The following is a 9,645-nucleotide window of genomic DNA, read 5'->3' as shown; positions in this document are numbered from 1 at the left end:
CCCCCCCCTCTTTCTCTCTCTCTATCTCATTCTCCCTTTCTCTTCCTATTCCTTCCTTCTCTCTCTCTCTCTCCCTCCCTCCTCTTTCTCTTTCTCTCTCTGTCTCTCCCTACCTACCCCTCTCTTTCTCTCTCTCTCTCTCCCCCTATCACATTCTCTCTTTCTCTTCCCCCTTCCCTCCCTTCTCTCTCTCTCTCTCTCTCTCTCTCTCTCTCTCTCTCTCTCTCTCTCTCTCTCTCTCTCTCTCTCTCTCTCTCTCTCTCTCTCTCTCTCTCTCTCTCTCTCTCTCTCCCTCCCTCCCTCCCCTCCCCTCTCTCTCACACACATACACAGACACACATTCATTAATTTATACCTGTATATGAAAAGCAAAGAGATCTCAATCCCCTTTGCTTGTCTGGAGCAAGTAGTTCGATCAAGACCCCTTTGTCGATGCTCATTTGTTTTCTCTGCCGAGGTGATCGAGCCGGTGGCAGGGCAATTTCCTGGCGTTATCCAGTGTGAAAGAAATGTATAGAGATTGGGAGAGGGAGGGAGGTAGAGGGCGCGCGAAAATAAATGGCATCCGAGCGTTTGAAAAGACAATCTAAACCCTCTTTACAGACGTGACAATTCCAATTCGGCGCTTGATAAATATTCGACTCATTATAGTGAGGATCGGGGTTGTCGATAATTTCTGCTGGGGGATTTATCTCTTTCGTGATTTATGGCGAAGTGGAAGATGAGTTAGATTATTATATACTGGCTTATACCGGTAAATGCACAAACACACACACAAAGCACACACTCCCTTTCTTTCTCTTTCTCTCTCTCTCGGACACACACACAGACACACACACACACACACACACACACACACACACACACACACACACACACACACACACACACACACACACACACACACACACACTCACACACACACACTTATATCCCCCCTCCCACACCCACACACACACTTATACCCCCCACACACACTTATACCCCCCCCACACACACTTATACCCCCCCCCCACACACACACACACAAACAAAAGTACATTTTCACACCAGTATATACTCCATCCCTTTTGTCTCGCGAGTGTCATGGCTCCTAATAGACCTCTATTTATATGCGGAAGAGGCTCATGGGATAGACACACGTCGCAAACTTCCGGACTGCATTGGCAAAGACTCGCAACTTCGCAACTTCGCTGACTTTGGTTTCGAAGGAAAACGTCAACAAAAGGCAGAGTGAAGTTGACAGATGATTCTAACTTCGGTCGACTTGGTTTCGGAAGGAAAGGCCGAGGAAGGAGATATGTTGCAGTTGGTAGTATATGTGTAAATGTATATATATATATATATATATATATATATATATATATATATATATATATATATATTTATTTATATATATATATACATATATATATTTATTTATGTATATATATGTATATATATATATATATATATATATATATATATATATATATATATATATAGAGAGAGAGAGAGAGAGAGAGAGAGAGTGAGAGAGAACATAATGTTATGATGTTCTCATCAAAACTTATTATACAGAAACAGCTGTGAATATTGTGTCCTCTCGTAAACTGCTTCCCCCAAGCAATTATCTAAAGCCATGTTATTATTGCAATCACAAAAGGCATGCTATACATCTGCTTAATGATAAATTATATGTATTTATTCGAATATGTACAAATAAGATTTATGTGTGGATGTTCGCCGCCAAACTTTATCTTGTGACGTCAGCGGTCATGACAGTGCGAAGCCACATCCGGAATAGAGATTATAATTGCACAGTCTTCAATGGGAAGTAAGGCTTTATGGTAGATCTTAGTGGTAAGATTTTAGAATGCATAAACAGATGAGGAAAAATATTGGAGTGACAGTGACAAAAAATAGTAATAATTATTGGTAAATTCACGTTAACATTAATAACGAGAATGACGATGATGATAGTAATAAGAATTATGGTGATAAGGAAGATAATGACAACGATAATAGTGATGATGATGATAGTAATAATGATGATAATGATAATTAACAATAATTGCTATTAACAAGGAAAGCGGGGAAAAAATGTTACTAATACAACTACTACTATTAATAATAACAACAACAATAGCCAAAACAACAACAATTATGACAATGATAATAACAATAACAATAGTAATGGCAATCATAATAACAATAAGGATAATATAAAACGACATTAGATTCCAAGAAACTGGTCACAATATTCTAATTTTTCCTTTCTTATTCACTCAATCCTCTAATTTCATCACAACCATTATATCCTGTTATTGACCCGAACGAAGAAGCTCAGTCCATCATATAAATCTATTTCCTTCAATACAAGTTATATATAGTCTGTCTTGATCGAATTTCTTCATTTCAAGAACCAGGGTATTGAATTCCATAATTTCTTAATTAAGTTTGGCTAACCAGTTGCAGTAACTATTCTTTACTTATAGTTTAGACAACGTATATTTTTCTCTTTCGTGACGCGTTTTTCTCCTAAAAATCTTGTAATTTTAAGTTTTCTTTTTTTTTAAATTGAAAGAAATAACTTAGCTTAAGAAGAGATACTGGAAATACTGTAGAATATAAGTATAAAATGAGTAACGAACTGAGTATAAGAGACCGCGAGACCAAAAAACAAACAAATAAACATTGTAAGATATAATTTAAAATAAAGATCAAACGGAAATGTAGCAAGAAAGATAGACAAAGAGCAATAGAACACAGGATGTACATAGAAAACGGGTAACGAATTAAGAGAGGGAAAACAGAAAGGCAAAGAAGAGACCGCGAGACCAAAACAAATATAAAATTCGCAAAAGAAAAGAAACAAACAAACAAAAAAAGCAAAATAGATAAAAAAACAGACAATAAATAGTACAACGAGCAACTCTGAAACAAAAAAACTTAAAGAAAAGAAAGGGAGAAGAAAGAAAACGAAATAAAACAAAGGGCAGAGAGAGCGGAACTAAAAATAATACCATCAAGAAATCATCTAAGAAAGGGATCTGGGTCGGTTGGACCTTCGATTATCTCATTACGTAATTTCTGGATACGCTCTAGACCACGTATAAGTGGGGGAGACTGGTTTGGCAGGGGGAGGTGGAATATGAAAAAAAGAGGGGGTGGGGGGAGACAGGGAGACAGAGAGGGGAAGCAGGAGAGAAGATTACAAGGCAGAGATGCATTTTGCACGCAAGCACGAAATATGAGGGGGGGGGGGGGTAGGAGGGAGGGGAAGCGAGGGGAGAGGCAGGAAGGGGAGAAGTAAAAGGAGACAAAGGGAGGGGAAGAGAGGGGAGAGACAAGAGAAAGAAAAAAAGAGACACAGGGAGGGTAGAAGTGAGGGGAGAGAGAGATAGATAAAGAAGGAAGAGAGAACGGAGAATAAAATAGAAGAAAGAAACGAATATAGACACAGAGGAAGTAAGAGATGAAATGTAGGAAAAGAAGAAAGAAAAAAAAAACACAAGAGAAAAAAAAAAATAAAAGAACAAGAAAACACCAAAGACAACGGAGATAAAAAGAAGAAGAAAAAGAGGATAGAGAGAAAAGGACGAAACAAAAGAGGGAAGACGAAAAAAAAGAAAAGACAGGAAGAAAAAAAGAAAAAGAAGAGAAGAGAGAGAAAGAGAGAAAGGACAAAACAAAAGAAGGAAGACGAAAAGAAAGAGAAAAAAAAAAAGACAGAGAGAAGAAAAGAAAAAGAAAGAGAGAGAGAGAGAGAGAGAGAGAGAGAGAGAGAGAGAGAGAGAGAGAGAAAAGACAAAACAAAAGAGAGGGGAAAAGGACAAGGGAAGAGAAAGACGCCACAGGAAACAACGAAGGAAAACAGAAACAGAAGATTGATGGTGATTTCTCTGGCCTCGAAGCACGCGAGTTCAAAGTTGTCGTTGACTGTCAGGAAGATTTTTTTTTTAATTTTCTTTTTTTAAACTCATTTTTCCAAGGTTTTATTCTTATTGTTATTTTTCACGAGGGGACAATAAGAGATTTTTTATTTCTTTATTTGTTATTATCATTTTAAGGAGGAGATTGGGTGGGCAGAAAGGGGCGTGTTTAAAAGGAGGATGTGTTAAAAAAGAGGCGTGTTATTATTATTATTATTACTATTATTATTATTATTATTATTATTATTATTATTATTATTATTATTATTATTATTATTATTACTATTACTATTATTATCATTATTATTATTATTATTATTATCATTATTATCATTATTATTATTATTATTATATATATATATATATTTTTTTTTTCTCTTTTTTTTACGGAGGGATGGATGGGCAGACATATTAATATTTTTCTTATTGTATCGTTTTTCTTTCTTATATTTGAGAAGGGATGGGGGGGGGGGATGGAGTGGGATAGAAAGAGGTGGATGGCGGTGTAAAGCATGGGGGGCTGTGTTGGGGGGGGGGGGGGGGGGGGGGCAGGGGGCAGGGGGAAGAGGTCAGGGGAGGGGCTGAGAGGTCAGAGGTCAGGGGAAGGGGGCGAGAGTCAGAGGTCATGGATGGGGGTGAGGGGACAGAGGTCAAGGGACAGAGGTCAGGGGAAGGAGCCAGGGGACGGAGGTCAAAGGGGGGGGACAGAGGTCAGAGGAAGGAGGAGAGGGGAGGGGGGGGGTCAGGGCGAGAAAATAATAAGAAAAAAAAACGGTGGGAGAAAATGGCGAGTAAAACGTGGGACGCAGGCGAATGGGAGAAGGGGAATGGGGGAGGTAAAGATGTATTAAGAAAGGGAGGAAAAGAGAGAGAGAGAGGGGGGGGGGGGAGGAAGAAGGAAAGGGAAAGGAAAAAGAATTAGAATGAGAGAGAGAGAGAGGGGGGGGGGGAAGAAGGAGAGGGAAAGGAAAAAGAATTAGAGAGAGAGAGAGAGAGAGAGAGAGAGGAGAGAGAGAGAGAGAGAGAGAGAGAGAGAGAGAGAGAGAGAGAGAGAGAGAGAGAGAGAGAGAGAGAGAGAGAGAGAGAGAGAGAGAGGATAAGGAAGAAGGAGAGGGAAAAGAAAAAGAAAGAGAGAGAGAAAGAGAGAAATGAAACAAAAACCCACATATCTTTAGAAAATTAGAGAAAAAAAAGTGAGAAATAAAAAGAAAAAGAGGAAAAAAGTGAGAAATGAAATACGAAAAGAAATTTCACATCAGTAACTTTAGGCAATAAGGAAAGGTCAGCCAAGTGTCCAAAAAAATCGGCAGAGAGCAGTAAGTGGCGAAAAAAGATTAGTAAGAGGTCTCAGGAGAAAGTGGTGGGAAGGGATAGAGGAAAAGAAGAAAGAAGAAAGAAGGGAGGGAAGGAGAAGACCAAAAAAAAAAAAAAAAAAAAAAAAAAAATTGGAGATATAGGGATTTAAGAAGAAATGGAGGAGAAAGAGAAAGGAAAAGAGAAGGATGGAAGAGGGGAGATGGGAAGGTCTCAGAAGAAAGAGGTGGAAAGGGATAGAGGAAAAGAAGAAAGAAGGTAAGAAGGAAGAGACAAGAAACGTAATAAAATGGAGATACAGGGAGGGAGAGAAAGAGAGGACAAGAAGATGGAGATACAGGAGGGATAGAAAGAGAGGACAAGAAAATGGAGATACAGGGATATAATAAGAAATGGAGGAGAGAGAGAAAGGAAAAGAGAAGGATGGAAGAGGGGAGAAGGGAAGGAGTCAAGAGAAAGAGGTGGGAAGGGATAGAGGAAAAGAAGAAAGAAGGTAAGAAGGAAGATACAAGAAACGTAATAAAATGGAGATACAGGGAGGGAGAGAAAGAGAGGGCAAGAAAATGGAGACAGGAAAAGAGGAGGACGGAAGAGGGGAAAAGAGAAGGAATCAGGAGAAAGAGGTGGGAAGGGTTGGAAGGAAAGAAGAAGGAAGAGACAAAGAGACAGAGAAAAAAAAACTGGAGAAGAAAAATAAAGAGAGAGAGAGAAAATGGAAGCAATAAGGGAAGAGGGGAGAAGGAAAGGGTAAGGCGAAAAGAGGTGGGAATGGAGAGGGGAGTAGAGGGAGGAGGAGGGGGGTAGAGGAAGGGGGGGGGATAAGGACTTCCGGAGAAGGGGGTCACAAGGGAGGGGGAGGAGGGGGGGAGGTAGAAAAAGAGGTGTCAGGCACAAGGACACTCGAAGAAAGAGGAACACAAAAGGGAGAAACTACAGAAGAGGGCTCAGAAGTAGGTGAAGAGGAGAGGGAGAGAACGAAAGAGGAGAGAAGAGAGAAGAGATGGAGAGATAAGGAACGTACCGTTAAGAACTTAAAATTGCCTCTCTCTAACGATTATTTGTCGTCCATTTCCTTTCTCTCTCTCTCTTTCTCGTTCTTTCCTTTCTCTCTCTCTCTCTTTCTCGTTCGTTCTTTCTCTCTCTCTCTTTCTCTCTCTCTCTTCTCGTTTCTTCTCTCTCGAGTTCTTTCGTCGTCTTCTCGTTCTCGTTCGTTTCTCGTCTCCTCTCTCTCTCTTTCTCGTTCTTTCTTTCTCTCTCTCTCTTTCTCGTTATTTCTTTCTCTCTCTCTTTCTCGTTATTTCTTTCTCTCTCTCTCTCTTTCTCGTTCGTTCTTTCTCTCTTTCTCGTTCTTTCTTTCTCTCTCTCTCTCTCTTTCTCGTTCTTTCTTTCTCTCTCTCTCTTTCTCGTTCTTTCTTTCTCTCTCTCTTTCACCTCCACATAACTCTCCATTTTTCAATTACCGTATCATTATCATATTTTCTCTATTATTTCCATTTATTTGATCTATCCACGTATTTCATGATCATCATACACCAATACCATCTTTTAGCGTATTAGGAGAGAGAAAGAGAAAGATAAGAGAGAGGGAGGAGAGAGAGGAGAGAGAGAGAGAGAGAGAGAGAGAGAGAGAGAGAGAGAGAGAGAGAGAGAGAGGAGAGAGAGAGAGAGATGGAGAGAGAGAGAGAGAGAGAGAGAGAGAGAGAGAGAGAGAGAGAGAGAGAGTGAGAGTGAGAGTGAGAGTGAGAGTGAGAGTGAGAGTGAGAGTGAGAGTGAGAGTGAGAGTGAGAGAGAGAGAGAGAGAGAGAGAGAGAGAGAGAGAGAGAGAGAGAGAGAGAGAGAGAGAGAGAGATAGATAGATAGATAGATAGATAGATAGATAGATAGGTAGATAGATAGATAGATAGATAGATAGATAGATAGATAGATAGATAGATAGATAGATAGATAGATAGAGAGAGAGAGAGGGGGGGGGGGGGGGTAGTGATAGGGACGTAAAAACGCCGTTGATAGGAGCTATAAATCCTATGCTTGAAGGAAGGCTAATGGTCGGTGAAAATAGGCGATATGTCTTGGCATTATGCAAATAAGATGCTTATCCTCTGCTCGCTCTCTTCTTCTTCACTTTCTTCTACCCACACCTTTTTACGAAGTTGCTATAAACTTCAAACTTAACCGGATATTTATGGAGCACTATTGACTATAGAGAAAAATAAGATGGAAATCCGTGTAAATATTTCTCATTGCTAAGTTAAGTTGTGTGATTGTAAAAAGCAATGTATTCATTAGTATAGAGAAAGTACAGATTTTTTCGCGTTTACGTATAATTATACTTGTATCTTTTCTAGCTTTTAAAGTAGCAGAGTTATCAGTGGCCTTGTATGTAATATACGTTAAACAATCTTTTTTTCTTTCACACTAGAATTATTACCACTGATCGTAGCGAAATATGAATATCTTTTATATGAATACCATTTATTTGTACATTTAGATATTGTTAGGGAATTTTGGTAAATGGCAGAAACGTATGGGAATGGGGTTCTGTTTCCTTGGTTTCCCCTTCCCTCCCCTCCCTTTTCCTCCCCTCCCCTTCCCTTCCCTCCCCTCCCCTCCCTTCCTTTTCCCCTCCCCCCTCCCCTCCTCTCCCATCTCCTCCCCTCCCCTTCCCTCCCCTACCCTTCCCTTCCCTTCCCTTCCCTCCCTTCTCCTCCCCTCCCGTCTCCTCCCCTCCCCTCCCCTCCCTTCCCCTCCCCTCTCTTCCCCTCCCCTCCCCTCCCCCTCCCCCTCCCCTCCCCTCCCTTCCCCTCTCCTCCCCTCCCCTCCTCTCCCCTCCCCCCCCTCCTCTCTCCTCCCCTCCCTCCCCTCCCCTTTCTTTCCCTTCCCTCCCCTCCCCTCCCCTCCCCTCCCCTCCCCTCCCCTCCCCTCCCCCTCCCCTCCCCTCCCCACCCCTCCCCTCCCTTCATCCCCTTGTATGTGTGCATGTGTGTGTATTTACCTGCGTGTATGTGTGCGTGTATGCGTGTGTGTGTGTGTGTGTGTGTGTGTGTGTGTGTGTGTGTGTGTGTGTGTGTGTGTGTGTGTGTGTGTGTGTGTGTGTGTGTGTGTGTGTGTGTGTGTGTGTGTGTGTGTGTTTGCCTGCGTGTTTGTGTATGTGTGTGTGTGTGTGCTTATTTATTCATCCGGCTATGTATGTGCGTGATTATTTGACCGCATGTATGCTTGTGTGTACTTTTTCCTCCAAGCGTGCACATGCGTGTATCATTGTTTATCCGTGCATGTTCATAATTATCGTAATACATACAACAGAGAAAATGTATATGTGTCTTTTTTTTCGAAACAGTTATTTACGTTATGTATTATTAAGTTCCTGTCGTGAAAGTCGTAGTCAAGCTCATTTGCATTTTATAACTGTGTGACGTCACTCTATTTTTTTTTTTTTTACTTTTTTTTTCGTTCGTCTCTCTTTTCTTTTTTTTCTTTTTTTTCTGTATTTTCTTTCTCTATTATCTTTTATTGTCTACCACCCCCCCTTTATTTTCCCCTCTTCTGTGTCTTTTTAAACTTTTATAAATTTTATATTCTCTTGTTTTTCCTTTCGTCTCTCGCTTTCTCTTCTCTTTCTCTTTTCCCCTTCTTCTCCTTCTTCTCTCCCCTACTCTGTTTTTTTACATTATCTTCTTTTTTTTCGTCTCTCTCTTTTTCTTCTCTTTCTTTCTATTGTCTCTTCTCTCTTACTCCCTTTTCTTTCTCTTCTTCTCACTTTCCCCTCTTTCTCTCTCGTTTCTCTTTTCTCTTTCTTCTCTTTCTCTTCTTCCTCTCTCCTCTTCTCTCTTTCTCTTCTTCCTCTCTCCTTTTCTCACTTTCCCCTCTTTCTCTCTCGTTTCTCTTTTCTCTTTCTTCTCTTTCTCTCTCCTTCTTCTCTCCCCATTCTGTGTCTTATTCTTAAACTCCTGTTTTTTAATTTCTCTTGTCTTTTCTCTCTCTCGCTTTTCTCTTCTCCCTCGTTTTTCTCTTCACTCTTTTCTCTCTTCTCTTCGTCGCTGTCTCTCTCGCTTCTATCCTCCCTCGTTTTCTCTTCTCTCTTTTTCTCTTCTCTTTCGTCGCTGTCTCTCTCGCTTCTATCCTCCCTCGTTTTCTCTTCTCTCTTTCTCTCTCTTCTTTTTCACACTTTCTTTTCTCTTTTTCTCATGTTTCTCTGTCTTCTGGTTAGTCACCTGTTCTTCTTTCTTCCTCTCTTCCTTTTTTCTTTCCTCCTGTCTTTTCGTTATCATCTTTGCCCCTCTTCCGTGCTTCCTTACTTTTCTCATTTCCCCTCGTCTTCTGTGTCAGTTCTCGCTATCTCCCTTTCACCACAAAAGGATATTTAAAGACAAGGAATAAGGAAGAAAGAGGGAAGAGGAGAAGCAGAAGAAGGAGGAAG

This window comes from Penaeus chinensis, chromosome 22 (genome assembly GCF_019202785.1).
Source record: "Penaeus chinensis breed Huanghai No. 1 chromosome 22, ASM1920278v2, whole genome shotgun sequence".
In the NCBI taxonomy this organism is placed as follows: domain Eukaryota; kingdom Metazoa; phylum Arthropoda; class Malacostraca; order Decapoda; family Penaeidae; genus Penaeus; species Penaeus chinensis.
This window is presented reverse-complemented; position numbering follows the sequence as displayed.